The sequence below is a fragment of the Cibotium barometz genome, chromosome 20, assembly GCF_041138505.1.
Source record: "Cibotium barometz isolate CiBa-2024 chromosome 20, ASM4113850v1, whole genome shotgun sequence".
Lineage (NCBI taxonomy): Eukaryota > Viridiplantae > Streptophyta > Polypodiopsida > Cyatheales > Cibotiaceae > Cibotium > Cibotium barometz.
In genome coordinates this window covers 51669461-51684529 of record NC_141065.1, presented here as the reverse complement: position 1 = coordinate 51684529, position 15069 = coordinate 51669461, and the positions used below count along the sequence as shown (strand labels likewise).

The following is a 15069-nucleotide window of genomic DNA, read 5'->3' as shown; positions in this document are numbered from 1 at the left end:
TAAAAAAATGCGCTCATGGTGAAAATTTTACAAATCAAATCAAAAGTTAGCGGAGATTGTACATTTGGAATCTACTCATCGAGATCTTTCCAATGATATATAGCATGATGGACAATTTTGATTATTCAAGAAGTCCCCAAATTGGTAATGACATGGCATGTTACATGCCATGTCATCTCACCAATTTGGGGATTTCTTGAATAATCAAAACATGCCATGTCATCACCAATTTGGGGATTTCTTGAATAATCAAAACATGCCATGTCATCACCAATTTGGGGACTTCTTAAATAATCAAAATTTTCCATCATGCTATATTTCATTTGAAAGGTCTCGTGAGTAGATTCCAAATATGCAATCTCCACCAACTTTTGATTTGATTTGCAAAAATTTCACCATGAACCCATTTTTCAAGAGAGAGGAGGTGTGAAAATCCTTAAGGAGCAAAAATGAGAGTCCATATTTTCCTTAATGAGAGGAGATCCCAGAAAAGAAAGAGAACAAGATACCAAGCATCCAAGAGGTGAGTGATTCCAAACCCTAATATCGTTTTGATTTTGGAAAACAAAACTTAAAAGCTTCTCTTATTTATATTTTATTTAGAAACCCTAATAATTACCATTAGTTTTAGAAACCTTGATATAGTAACACTATCAAACCCTAATAGTATTGGGATTCTCGTAATACAGTAGGGTTTATCAAAACCCTTACAGTATTAGAAGAAGCCTAATACTGTTAGGTTTTAGAAAACCCTAAATTATAGAAGAAGCCTAATACTATTGAGTTTTAGTAAATCCTAAATATTTAGAGAGATAAAACAAGAGAGCTCATAAAGGAAGAAGGGAGAGAGCGTATACCTTGTATGGCTTTCACCATAGCCATAGAGGAGATTGAGGAAGAAAGGTGCATGAGGAGGAAGGAGAGGAGATTGAGGGAGGACAAGCATGATGAAGAAGAAAGGTGCATGAGGAAGAAGGGAGAAGAGATTGAGGGACAACAAGGATTCATGGTAGTGGGGGAATCGGGAGCACTTTTGAAAAAGTAAAAAGGTGGCATGGCATGTTCAAGAAATAAAAAGTTTGAAATGTTGGTATAAGTGTCACTTATAAATGGCACTTTGCTGGCATTGGGAAAATTATAGTACTTATGTAAAAAAGCATGTTCAAGAAATAAAAAGTTTGCAAATGTTGGTATAAGTGTCGCTTATAAATGGCACTTTACTGGCATTGGGAAAATTCTAGAATTTTAAACTTTGATATCTTTTGGGTGTTCTCATTGTGGTTATGCTATTTTCAATGTGGTTAAACCATTTCAACCCATCATTGTTCTGCATATGTATTCATCTTCAGGTTCAGATCATGAGCCATCCATTAGAAGTAATGAGTGGTGGATGAAAACAATGATCACGTTTGCATGTGTAAGATGTAAGAATGCTTGCAAGTGTGAACATCAGTGTGTGAAAGTGAGATCATGTTGGATGATCATATTCATCTTGCTCATCAATTGGTATATGAATTTGAATTAAATAATTGCACATAAAGGTTGATGCATTACATGTCAATAATCACTAAGAAATATTTATTATTAGAGGAGGACAAGAAAGAGATTCATATAAGGTTATTGCACAATATGCCATACTTTTGGTCATTGGTGGGGGAAACGTGAGGGAGGAGTATAAGAATCGCAAGGAGTACTTGGAAAGTGGAGCAAAGGTGGAAGTTCTAGAAATTTCCCCACCTAGGATGAGGAAGGGATCCCTAACATTCTGACAAAAAAAATAATTACACATAAAGGTTGATGCATTACATGTCAATAATCACTAAGAAATATTTATTATTAGAGGAGGACAAGAAAGAGATTCATATAAGGTTATTGCACAATATGCCATACTTTTGGTCATTGGTGGGGGAAACGTGAGGGAGGAGTATAAGAATCGCAAGGAGTACTTGGAAAGTGGAGCAAAGGTGGAAGTTCTAGAAATTTCCTCACCTAGGATGAGGAAGGGATCCCTAACATTCTGACAAAAAAAATAATTACACATAAAGGTTGATGCATTACATGTCAATAATCACTAAGAAATATTTATTATTAGAGGAGGACAAGAAAGAGATTCATATAAGGTTATTGCACAATATGCCATACTTTTGGTCATTGGTGGGGGAAACGTGAGGGAGGAGTATAAGAATCGCAAGGAGTACTTGGAAAGTGGAGCAAAGGTGGAAGTTCTAGAAATTTCCTCACCTAGGATGAGGAAGGGATCCCTAACATTCTGACAAAGAGGATGTGCTTAAAAAGGAAGCCAATATATGAGGGTGCGACATACTCTACTTTACATCCATACTACTAGAAATCTTGAACTTGCAACCATCTTATGGATGGAGAGATAATGGCATAAATAGCAATGAATCCACCTTAAACCCCCTTTTATGATTAGTAGAAGATTTAAAATTATCATTAATAATATGAAATTATTCCACATTAAACTCCCCTTTTTTATGATTAGTAGAACATTTAAAATTATTATTGATAATATTAAATTGAAGCTATACTAAATTATCAATAATAATAATAGGTTATCAAGGAAGATGTTTCAGTCAAACAATTGATGCTAGTTGCTTTCCATGCTTAGTATGGATTACACTTGAATACATGCATGTCGTAAATATTGTGTACTATGAAATGTCTAAAATGTGGAGAATATTGTTTTGTAAGACATAAAAACCCCTCAACCTCAAAATGTGTTAAGGCACTTTCCTATTACACCGTGCACCCAACACACATTTTGTATGATCCGCTCAACTTACGACTTGGGTTTTGTATGGATGGAGTTAATCCATTTGTTGGCATGAGGTCTACATATGGTCAAAATTCAAAGAGGAGGTGGCATAACTTGTGACATCTATTTGACTAAAGTGCTCACACATACATCTACCACATGGCCTACATCATCGGTGGCTCAGAGATGGTTTTACTCTATTGGGGCAGGTTACATTGGGTTGTGGGGTTTCTCTCTTCCTCTCTCAGAGAAGATATTTTGACTCCTCTACCTTAGGAGTCTCCATGAAGTTTGCCGATGCCGATCCTTCTTCATTTGGTTTGCTATAGTAGTCTCTAGCCATGTGTCCTGGCTTCCCATAGTTGTGACAACAAGTGAAGATCCTTGCTCCTCCCCTGCCTCTTCCTCGTCCTCATCCTCATCCTTGTCCTCGTGCGAGGCCTCCTCGGGTGTAGAGTGCTTTCTCCTCTCCAGTTATTGGGTCCAATCCTTTTTTCTCTTTAACCTTGTTCTCTTGCTCTAGTAGAGTCCTTCTATCTCATGCAGCTTCAAATCTGGTACATTCTTTAAGGTTGCCACAATGTTCTCATAATCTCCCTTGTCCACACTCCTTAGAAGCACTACTAGTGCCTCATCATCTTCTAGTTTCTTCCCAATGGCTGCAAGCTATTGTTTGATGCTTTTGTATTTGTTCAAATGTGTGGTTAAAGGTTCACTTTCCTTCATGTCAATTTGTAGAATTGCATTAGCAGATTTATCTTTGAATTCTTTGCTTGAGTGCCAAATATTTTGTTAAGTTTATCCCATGCATCTTTAGCTTGTTGTATACTTGCAATGTGGTGAATGATTTCATCATTTAAGCTCAATGCAATGAGTCCTTATGCTTTCTCATTTCTTCTCTTCCACTCATTCTCCCCATTCTCAACTGGACATTCATTTCTTCCCTCAACTAACCCCCATACATTCTTCCTCATGAGCAAATACATGGTCTTTGTTTGCCATGTATGGAATTGCTCCCCATTGAATTTAGCTATTTCTTGTTCAATGCTCATGATGATGATGTGAAGGGGGTCTTACCTCTTGATCCAATTCAAGATTCAAGGGCAGTGTCTACCCTTTTATAACTCCAATTTGGTGTTTGATGATGATTACAACAAGTTTACAAGCATGAATATACCAAAAATTGCATAAAGCCAAGGGTAGTTGGTTTTGCACTGGATGGTTGGGACATGAAACCAGCTTCAAATTGCAATCTAAAGTGATAGAGATCTGTATCAGATACCCAATGGTAAATTTGAACCATCGATTACAGAAAAATTTAGTGATTAGTGTTAATTAATCATTAATTAGTGAGATTAATTCCATGTTTTGTGTGCAAAAAATAGTGAGATTAATTAATCACTAATTAGTGAGATTAATTCCATGTTTTGTGTGCACAAAATAGAGTGTACGGGGAGGCCAGATCTAGTGCCTTAGAAATCAAATGAGCTTAAATCCTTTCGAGGGCATCGATAACAGTTAGTCTAGAAGAGGATCAAGCCCAAAAACATAAGATTTGACTAAATATTGAATGCTTAATCTTAGTTTTACCAAAGTCACTTGCAGATTTGATCCAAAGCTTGATGCCACTTCTCCTTAACAAATTTCTAAAATCTGAGATCATAGGCTTGTAGAGCAGCCTTGAAAACCCATGGGGCTGAGAGGAATTAAACTAACTCCATTTATGGAGGAGTAGATCTACAAATTGCTTCAGAAAAATGGTGCCTACAAATTCATAATTTTTGGGTTCATCTGACAGCGATTTGTGCTCCTATTGTGATAGGCTGATGCGTGGAGGGAGATCAAGCCCCTCCACCAGGTGGGGGTGTAGAAGGTTAGTTGAAAAGGAACTAAAACAAGGATTAATTTCTAATCATGATTAGTAAGGTGATTAGGCTTAAAAATTAGCTAGATCCTAAGCTATGGCTCTGATACCATGTTGAGTTTGCAGCAATGTGATGAGCTATGGTGGATCAAATGCAAGAATAAACATGATTAGCAAAAAGTGATTAAGATAAGATTAGTGCATAATTAATCTAATAGTAAAATGTAGACATGGATACTCAAAAACCAGCAATTCCTCATTAGGCCAATGCCTCAATTTATAGCTTTTACATCCACAAGGTGCCAAGCACCCATTCCCACTGATTTCTCCTTGATTTGTGCCACCTCCCCTACATCTGGAGGCACCTTTTCCAGAATCTTTCCACACCCCTATATTCACTCATGCTACCCTTGATTCTCTCATCTAGTAGATTCCTCTCATCTTTTCACTACTACCCACTCAAGAACTGACTCCCTTTTTTACGATCTCTAGCTAAGAGCTTGTTTTCGCACACACCCATTCACTTGTATATTTCAACAACGTGTGATGATAAGACCACCACAAGGGTCTATAATGGCCCAATATCCCTTGTTGGGACATTCATTCATGTTGAGTTCCCTAAGATCCCTCCCATTCCCTTGGTGTTTTCGAGCTCTCTGCCCTTTCGCATCGTCCCTCTACATCACCATCCCTCTACGTTGCCATCGTCTAACCTCTGTCTTGCCATTACCTTGGTGTCAAGCTCCCCTTCCGCCATCATCATCTCCATCCAAAAACAGGTATTCTTATAGTGCCTTATAGCTTATTAATGACCCCCTTTTCTTTCATTTTATTATCAGGGTCAGTAATAACAAGCGGTCAAGGGCTTGCAAGCATCGCATAAGCCCCTTATCACTAGATACTGACCCCATTTGTTTCCTTGTTTTCAGAGTCAGTACCAAGCAATAAGGAGCTGACCCCTTTAAATCTCTTTCGTAAAAGGGACTAGTACATTCGGTGTGAGGGGCTCATGCAGACATCGCGCGTAAGCCCCCTACCGCTTTTAGTATTGAGTGCTAAGGGGATCGTGGGCATCCCTCTAGCTCCATATGACCACGTACTGACCCCCCTTTCTTTGTTTTAATACATAAGGTGTCAGTCCAAGTGGTAGGAGGCTTGCAGGCATCGTGTAAGCCCCTTATCCACTTGATATTGACCCCCTTTTGTTTTCTTTTGTTTTTGGGGTCAATACCAAGCAACAAGGGGCTCACATGCATCACGTAAGCCCCTTATCACTTGATGTTGAGCCCCCTTTTGTGTTTTTTTTGTTTTTGAGGTCAGTACCAAGTGACAAGGGGTTTGCAGGCATTGCGTAAGCACCTTATCGCTTGATACTGACCCCCTTTTGTTTTCTTTTGTTCTCAGGTTTAATACCAAGCAACAAAGGTGCTCGCATGCATCGCATAAGCCCCTTATCACTTGGTACTAACACCCTTTTGTGTTCTTTTATTTTGGGGGGGTCAGTACCAAGAGACAAGGGGCTCACAAGCATCGCGTAAGCCCCTTATCGCTTGGTATTTACCCCTTCTGTATTAAGCATGCTTGTCCTAATTGACTAAAATGTTTCTTTAGGCATGTTGGTGAATTTGGATGATGAGGCAGAAGAGACTTGTGCAGAAAAGCTATATATGTTCTTATACAATAGACATGCACACCACCGTGATCCTAAACTATCCTTAATGTTCAACGTAAAATTTCCTTTTGAGAACATCATTAAGACCTCTCAGATTATTCTCGGTGATCAGGAGCAGGATTATGAAGAGATTTTTTTTGGTAACATCATGATGTCAGATGGTGTGAACGATATGTTCATCCATCTAATAAGCATCCATCTGAGGAGAAGGCTCAACCATTTTCTTAAAAAGATCCCCAACTACGCCATTAGAGTAGAGGGGAAATACCCAATACACTCAAAGAAGTGTCGCCTTCTCCAATACAGTTATGGATTTCTTTGTTTTTTGCATCTCATTACTGATGACTTTGAGCCCCAGACAGTGGATTTACCAAGTAGTCAAGTGCCAATCGAGGATGATGAAGTTGAGGAAGAGGTGGCCATCGATGTAACAGGAGAGGACAAAGGCCGAAAAGGAAACATTTTTGGCTAGTACATCCCTTGTCCCTTTCGATGCAACACCTATGAGTATAATCCCATTGGAAGCCAATCAATGTAATGAGGATGAACAGGGGGACTTGTCACTTCCTTGTATGCCCAACTTTACTATGGCAAACCAATTTAATTATGTATTATTAACAGATATAATGTATCATTTTAATACTCGTGAAGACTATTGCTTGGTTGCTTTAGCAAATTATAAAGAAGCAGACATGGGTGGGTAGAGCAAGATGTTAACAAATACCTCCTAGTTGATTCTACAATCCTGGACTCCGAGTATTTGCCTGGCAAAAAGGAGATTCTAAAGGACATGTTCAATGAAACTAGGAGATATGAAACCCAATTGCCTTCCAAGGAGGAGGCTATAGTAATTCCACTCCATCTTGGTTAGGCAAAGACAGGTAAAAATATAGCACCTATCGAACATGAAGATAGTAAGTCTATGATCCCTTTGTGGTGGACAAGATCCATGCTTGAGGGTGATGAAAATCAATAGGTAATAGTAGCAAAAGTTTATTGAGCTATTAGTATTTGATTTATGTGTATTTTGTCAATTAAACGTCTTACATTGCTATAAGGTTTTTGTATATGATGATGAATTTTTGAAGAGAGCACGAGGATCGAGATCATCCAGTGCTAGTAGTTCAAAATCAACAAGTCATCAAAAGGATGATGGTCTCGTTGAATATATAAGACATTTGAATCATCAAAAGGTACATACAAATTATGACACTAACACTTAATTATAATTGACAGTTAGTTGACTTGAATGATGATGATTACAATTTTGATGCACTGATCATTATATTTCATAAAGAGTTCTTAAAAGACAATGCAAAAATTTCTTTATTCGCATCATTGAAAGTACTCTCCAAGTTTTGTGGTGGATATGATGTGCCTCTGAATGCTGAGAAAGTGGTGTTGTGTGTGAGAAATAGTTTGCATTGTGGGTGTTTGGTCAAGGGCATGGATGTCAAGCACTAAGATGCCCCTACTACCTGTTATACACAACTCAACCTGTTGCATTGGAAATTAAAGAACCAGACACACTACCTCCTGATGGGAAAATATATCTAATGAATTAAAAGTCTTTTAAACTTTTAAGTCTTTTAAGTTATTACCATGTAATGAATTACCTGTTGATCACCCCACGCTGCAATAAATGCCTTCTTCCAAGTCTCTAATATGTTTCCAAATAATGCAAGCTCACTGTGATCCATTTCTTTTTCTCCAGGACTTCAAAGATTTTATCAAGTGAAATCCACACATCTACCTTTCGATTTTGGATTGCACCTCCATTTACATTGTCCTTGATTGCATTATGGATATCCTTCCTGTTAACAATCCAAAAATGAGATTGATCATGGTGATAGCAATAGATTAAGCAACATAATTAAGGTGGATTAAACCACACTAAGAACTCCATAACAAGAGAGAGAGAGATTGCACACTCAACACTTGATCTCTATTCTATTGCATATCTCAAATGAACCATACAATGATATAGGCTCTCTAGCCTTATCCCACTTTACACATCGTCATCCATGTGGCACTCTCTTTTCCACTTATTTTGGTCAACACTCACACACCATACAATATTACATGTGGCATTCTTATCCTACCACAATATCTTGCACCTCTAGGGTGCTTTCCCACATACACACAACACCAGGATTACATTTCTCAACACCCCCTCTTAATCGAGGTGTTCCACAACTTACCCATCATCCATTAATGTAGCATTGCACAACCGCAATCACTACCTCTCAACACTCCCCCTCAATGATACATTGGAGTATCCATTAACCAAACATGTGTGCGCGTGTCTACCATCTTAGACACCAAGTCCATTTTGAGCCGACTCAACGGAACCACTAAGTCCGATTTGAACATGGAAGTTTGGGTGGGAACCAACCCATGCGCATGCACCTCACATGTGCATCGCTCATGCACACATCATGCAACAACCATTTCGAGCTTCTAGGTGAGCTCGGGCAAGGAAACCCTCATACCAATGGGTGAGAACAAAAAAATACATATCTCGTTTTGAGCTTCAAGCTCGGGTACGGTTACCCTTCTCATTCATGGGTGAAAAAATACAATGCCTTTTGACCAAATCCGGGCAGCGAAAATCTGGGTGAGAGAGTACAATCCTTTTTATGCAGTATGCAAGGGCAAGGCACCCATCTCAAAAAATAATAATCAACATCCATGGCTTTCTTTTTGTAATGCCAATAATTTCCTGATATTTCAGGGCTACATAAACTCTTGCACATGTGGGAAGGAACATCATCTTCTTGTGAACAAATACAGCTTAGATTTAACATCATATGAAAAACTCTCAAAGAGAATGACATTTTGAGTGTGAAACCACTTTTATATGGAGTGTGTACTAAGGGTCTTTTAAAACTTTAAGAAAATAAATTTTTGCCTACTGCACTACAGTCTGTGCTGGGTGTTTTTATGAGCATCAAATGCTTCAGAGATTGCAGGTCTGCTTCTTGGGACCCACTTCACAAAGTCTTCTTCATTCTTTCACCAATACACTACTACCTGCATCACCATACCTTCCCCCAAGCTTCCATGGTGGTGGCGAGCTTACTTTTGTAGCAATCATTGGCTTTCTTCACCAGCTTTAGAATCAAGCACACTAAGAGCGGACCATATCCAGACTCCATCACCAATTTTGTAAGGCATACTTCTATCATATCTCTGTCAATGGCCATAGCTGCCCAATTTCCACACAAGCCTGCCATGGATATCTCTCTGCAGTGTTAATTTTTGACGCTACTTCCTAGCTCGCCCACTGCCTCTCTTCTTTAGTCTTCGCCTTCACCTGCACTATTTCGACCAAGTGGCTTCTCAGTATGGGAATCTTATTGACCATCTCTCTTCTCTAGTGGGAATCTTATTGACCATCTCTCTTCTCTAGTGGGTGCTGTTGTTGACTGTATGCTGATAACAAGCACGTTGCCACCTTGGGTTTTTTGGGGTGCTTCAACCCCCAGTAATCCTTAGTCTTTTCTCACCCACTAATTCCTAGTTTTCCTATGGGCAGAGCTCCTTTTAACCACCTAGTAATCTCTAATTTAATGGCTAATTTGTCTTCCACTCTCTTTGCCTCTTCAAAACCTCAAAATTGAGGTCTTCCATGGCCATCACTTCAGCCCTTTCAAGCTCCAAAGTGAGCTCCAAAATTGCATGCTACTCCAGTGTGTACATGCATCTTCTTTGCCTCAATTAACCTCCACCATAAGGTTCTATATGTGATCACTAATTGACCACCACTACAAGCTGCCAATTTAGTTTTCCAACGAAGACTTGGCCAACATTGGCTCTTGAATCACCATTCTATGCCCAAGATTCTTCCAAAGGGTGCTTTCTCCACATTGATTTCCCATAAGAAACCATAGATGATATACTTTGTGAAAGCTTCCTCTTGCTTCCACACTGAACATTTCTCATCTTTTATGAGCAAATCAGTACATCCCTCCATTTGATGTGCACATTCATGGGCTCCTTTCCTTGCCCACAATGCTTGCCCCTTTCTTGGACAAGCCTTTCACCTCCACACATGCTCTTTGCCAACTTGCAAGAGCCATGGGATCCACTTATCCCATCACATAGCAACCCTTATCAAATACGAGCATTCTTCCATGCTCAAACACCAAATTAGAGGTAAAAACACCAAAATACCTTCACAAATCTCCTTGTTGGTAGCTTCTCCTTGATGACACCGAAGACTCCATAGTCTTCATACTTGCTGAAATCTCCATTTTCAGCTTCTTTGACGATGAGCAAGCTCTCCATGTTAAGCTCTCCATGTTGCAAAACTCCCATTTGCAACTCTTGGGCAGCTTCTATGCAACCTCCATGTTGCAAATCTCCTCTCAAACTTGAGAATGGCAGCTCCAAATCTCTCTCAAATTCTCACAAATGCAAATCCTCACAAATGCAAATCTCTCTCAAATCCTCACAAATGCAAATCCAAATGATAATATGAGTGTGCATAATTTTTTTTCATAAACAACAGAAAATAATGCTTAATCAAAGAACTCATAACCAAGAAAAACTATACATAAATAATCACCATGACCAAGAGCCCACCCAAGCTCTGATACCATGTTAACAATCCAAAAATGAGATTGATCATGGTGATAGAAATAGATTAAGCAACATAATTAAGGTGGATTAAACCACACTAAGAACTCCATAACAAGAGAGAGAGAGATTGCACACTCAACACTTGATCTCTATTCTATTGCATATCTCAAATGAACCATAAAATGATATAGGCTCTCTAGCCTTATCCCACTTTACACATCGTCATCCATGTGGCACTCCCTTTTCCACTTCTTTTGGTCAACACTCACACACCATACAATATTACATGTGGCATTCTTATCCTGCCACAATATCTTGCACCTATAGGGTGCTTTTCCACATACACACAACACCAGGATCACATCTCTCAACACTTCCATCAATTAAACATGTTTTTCTTGTTCTTATATTGACTGCCTTTGAGGCAGTATGACAAAAATCTTCTAGCTTTAACACCACCTATTGATGGTTTGTTGGTGACTTGCTACCCCCCGTGACCACTTTTTGTTGGTGACTTGCTACCCCCCGTGACCACTTTTTGTCCTCCTTAATTTTGACATGGCCCCATGTAAGACAATATCTGATAGCACATCTTCTATTGCTTTGATCAATTTTAAATATTCTTTTTGAGGCTTTAATGTCCATGAAAAACATATGTACAAATACACCAACTTCTCTATTATTTTGCACAGTGCATGCAATGTGCATATGTGCACTCTGGATAGAGGAATATCAAGCACTGGTTTCAAATTTTCATCTTTTAAATGCTTGTCTGAAGCTTTGTTCCATTACACATGATTTAAAGCCTTGGCACTTGACATACAATACATACATGGACTCTTTGCATTTGCACCTTTGCTAATGTTATACATGCATTTTAGAGTCTTCAAATCACCTGCCATGTGCCACTCCACTGTATAGTCACCGAAACCATCCACATGAAGTACCCTTTCATTTCTTTCCTCACTAATCAATGATGGAATTGTAGTTTGATGAAACACCCAATGAAAAATTTCAAAGTCTTCTTTATCCACTTGTGTAATAGTTAAAAGCAGCTTATGTTTGATAGAGATATCATGTTCAATTCAATTCAATGTAATACACAATTTAATTTAATGTAATACACAATCATATTCAATGATTAAGGAGATACCTCAAAAGACCCAAGTGAAAATATGTTATTCTCTGATTGGACAATAAAATATCTTGTATTATCTTTTGTAATTGATGTGTCTAAGGCCCTGTTCATTAGAGTGATAATAACCCTCTCCATTTTTTTGTTCTTTAAAATCTCACACTCATTCAGTTTTAAAACAAATTTCAGAACTCCGCCACATTCTTCTTGACACCAATCTCAAAGAACTGAATTGCGTACCTTTGCAAAGCTGTTGTTGTGCTCGTTAAAGCTTCTCAAACACCTTTGAGTTCATATATTGGCGTGCAGACTTTACTTGCATTGGTTTTGGTAGTACCAAGCCTTTATGCCTTTTACTTTGACATTTCTCTGCTAGTGCTTTAAAAATTTTGTTATATCCTTTCTGAGAGATGCCAGTCTCATCCAAAATCGCATGCACCTGCGTTGCATCTAGCTAGTTCTTATTCATAATAAAAGACGCATGCTTCTCATTAATTTTTTGAAACTTCTTTTGATCTAGCATCTCTTCCACTATTCTTTTTGGTACCACAAATGACTATAATGCACTGCAGCTTCAGAATGTACATTGGAATCTGGATGAAGTAAAGATCTACAAATAGAACAACATCACTGATTACTAATGCCTACTTTCAAATGACCTAATTAAAAAATAGTAATATATATGAAATGAGAGTCTACATTACCTCACAGCCTTTACTCGCTTCTTCATCTCTCCACTTCCAACCTTCATTTTCTCTATGCTGCTAAGTCGCCTTCTCCTTTTATGTGGCCCTAATGTGGTGTCCTTTGTCCTCAAAGTATCGATCTTCTTCTCCAAGTCTGGAATTGTTTCTTTGTTCACTATAAGCTTCTATGCATATACAACCCATTTAGTTGTTTTATTTCAGTACTTTCCTTCTGTAGTAGTAAATCCCTCTGTTGTCTTGCAACTATTGTTTTTGCTTTCAAGTGTTGAGCATAACCCAACAAACCTTGTCTACCATCACCTATGAAATGTAGTAGGTTAGTAATGTTGAAAAATGGAGGTGGTGTATTTGTAAATGGATCCTTTGGGATACATTGTGTTGAGATATCAAGCTCATCTAGTGAGGCGATGGCCACTGATGACCCGCCTGGGGGATAGGCCCCACACTTACACCACTGGCATGGTTGGTGAGATCTTGGGTGATATGCGGCCAGTGGGATGATAGGCTGTGTGACAGCCATTCTAGAGACTGGCATAGTTATAGCGCCAGCTCATTTAGTCAGGTTCACACTATAGAGAACCCGTGTATGTATTGGTTGAGTACCTTTCATATTATGAGCACTCTTATCTTGTATATGGTGTGTTGAGTGTTGAGTAGAGAAGAAGAAGATTTTCAGCCTCTCACCTTGTGTGTTCTCTATTAGGGTTTTGTGAGTGTGTGTGTGTGCTTGCAAGAGCTCAAGCTCCCTTCCCCCCTGCATCTTTTCATGGTATCAGAGCCTGGTTCGTGCTAAGGGCTAAGCTGCAAGCAAGAGAACCACAGGAAGAGGTACGAGGGTAAGAGCTTCAACTACTCTTCCCTATTGTGTTGGTGACTACACCCTTGTCGGGAGATCTACGGGAGGCACCGGCAAACGGTCCCTGATTGAGGAGCTTTCTTCGCGGGAGTAAAGCTATAGGGCAACTATACAGTCCTTTGGACTAAAATTTTCGGGCCGAAAACGCGTTTCGGGCGCGTCTGAACCTCCGTTTTTCAGAAAGCAGGCGATTTCGAGCACTGCTGATAAGTCATCGATTCTCTGCAAAACTCTGTTTTAAGAACTGCAGGAAGACAGATTGACTGTGCAGACACTGTGGGTGCTGCAAAACTCTGTTTTAAGAACTGCAGGAAGATAGATTGACTGTGCAGACACTGTGGGTGCTGCAAAGAGGTCTACAGTTGCCATTGGGTGTATGTATGCACATTGAAGTCACTGTTGGTGACATTTGAGAGTACTAGAGTACCGCTGTGCAGAAAATACAGCAGTTTGTGCAGAAAAACCAGAGTGCAGTTTCTGGTAAAATTGTGTGTTTGGCAAGATGTCTAATGATGGCATAACACAGATTGTGGCTGAGAAGCTGGATAAGAATAACTTCCATGCTTGGAGGTTCAGGTTGACGAATTTCCTGATGGGAAAAGGCTATTGGGACTACATAGAAGGTGAGCATGAAGAGGCACCGGAGATACCGGATATAAATTCGACTACTGCAGATGTGAAAGAGTTTAAAGACTGGAACCAAGGAGCCAGGAAGGTTATGTATTGGCTATCCATTAGTATACAGGACACCATGATTGGGCACATTCAGGATGCCAAGTCCCCCAAGGAGGCGTGGAACACCTTGGTAAAGCTTTATGAAACAAATACCAAGGCACATAAGATACAGTTGAAGAATGAACTTCATACTGTGGAGAAAAAGAGCATGTCTGTGAATGACTATGCGCTGAAGATAAAGGGTATTGTGGAATCCCTTGCATCTATTGGTGTGTCAGTAGATGATGATGACAAGGTGGAAGTCTGTCTACGTGGTCTCGGGCCACAATACAAGGCATTTAAGACGTCTATTCAGACTCGGGAAAACATTCCCAACTTTACAGATTTGGTGTCTATGCTGATTATCGAAGAGAAGAACTTGGGTGAAGACCAACAGTCTTCACAAAGCAAAAACAGTTCAGAGCAACATGCGTTCTACACGAGTTCAGGAAGAGGACGAGGTAGAGGAGGCCGTGGACGCGGTCAAGGAGGTGGCCGAATAGGTAATCAGAATTATGGCCAGCAGCAGCAGCAGCAGCAACAACAGTCCCAGAATCAACAACAACAACAACACGCAGGTGGAAGAGGCAAATTCAGAGGCAGGGGGAGTCAAAGAGGCCGTGGAAATTGGCAAAGGCAATATAATGATGCACGTGAATGCTATTATTGTGGTAAGCCTGGACATGTGCAGGCAGAATGTTATAAGAACCAAGCTGACATGCAAAATGGGAAAGTGCAGCAAAACAACTATGCATCCTCAA

The 15069-nt window shown here is 39.5% G+C and overlaps 1 pseudogene; it reads right to left on the bottom strand.

Annotated features, from left to right (window-relative positions):
• Window positions 1–11414: 11414 nt before the first annotated feature.
• Window positions 11415–12145, bottom strand: LOC147628005 (uncharacterized; annotated as a pseudogene).
• Between the last annotated feature and the right edge of the window lie 2924 nt (window positions 12146–15069).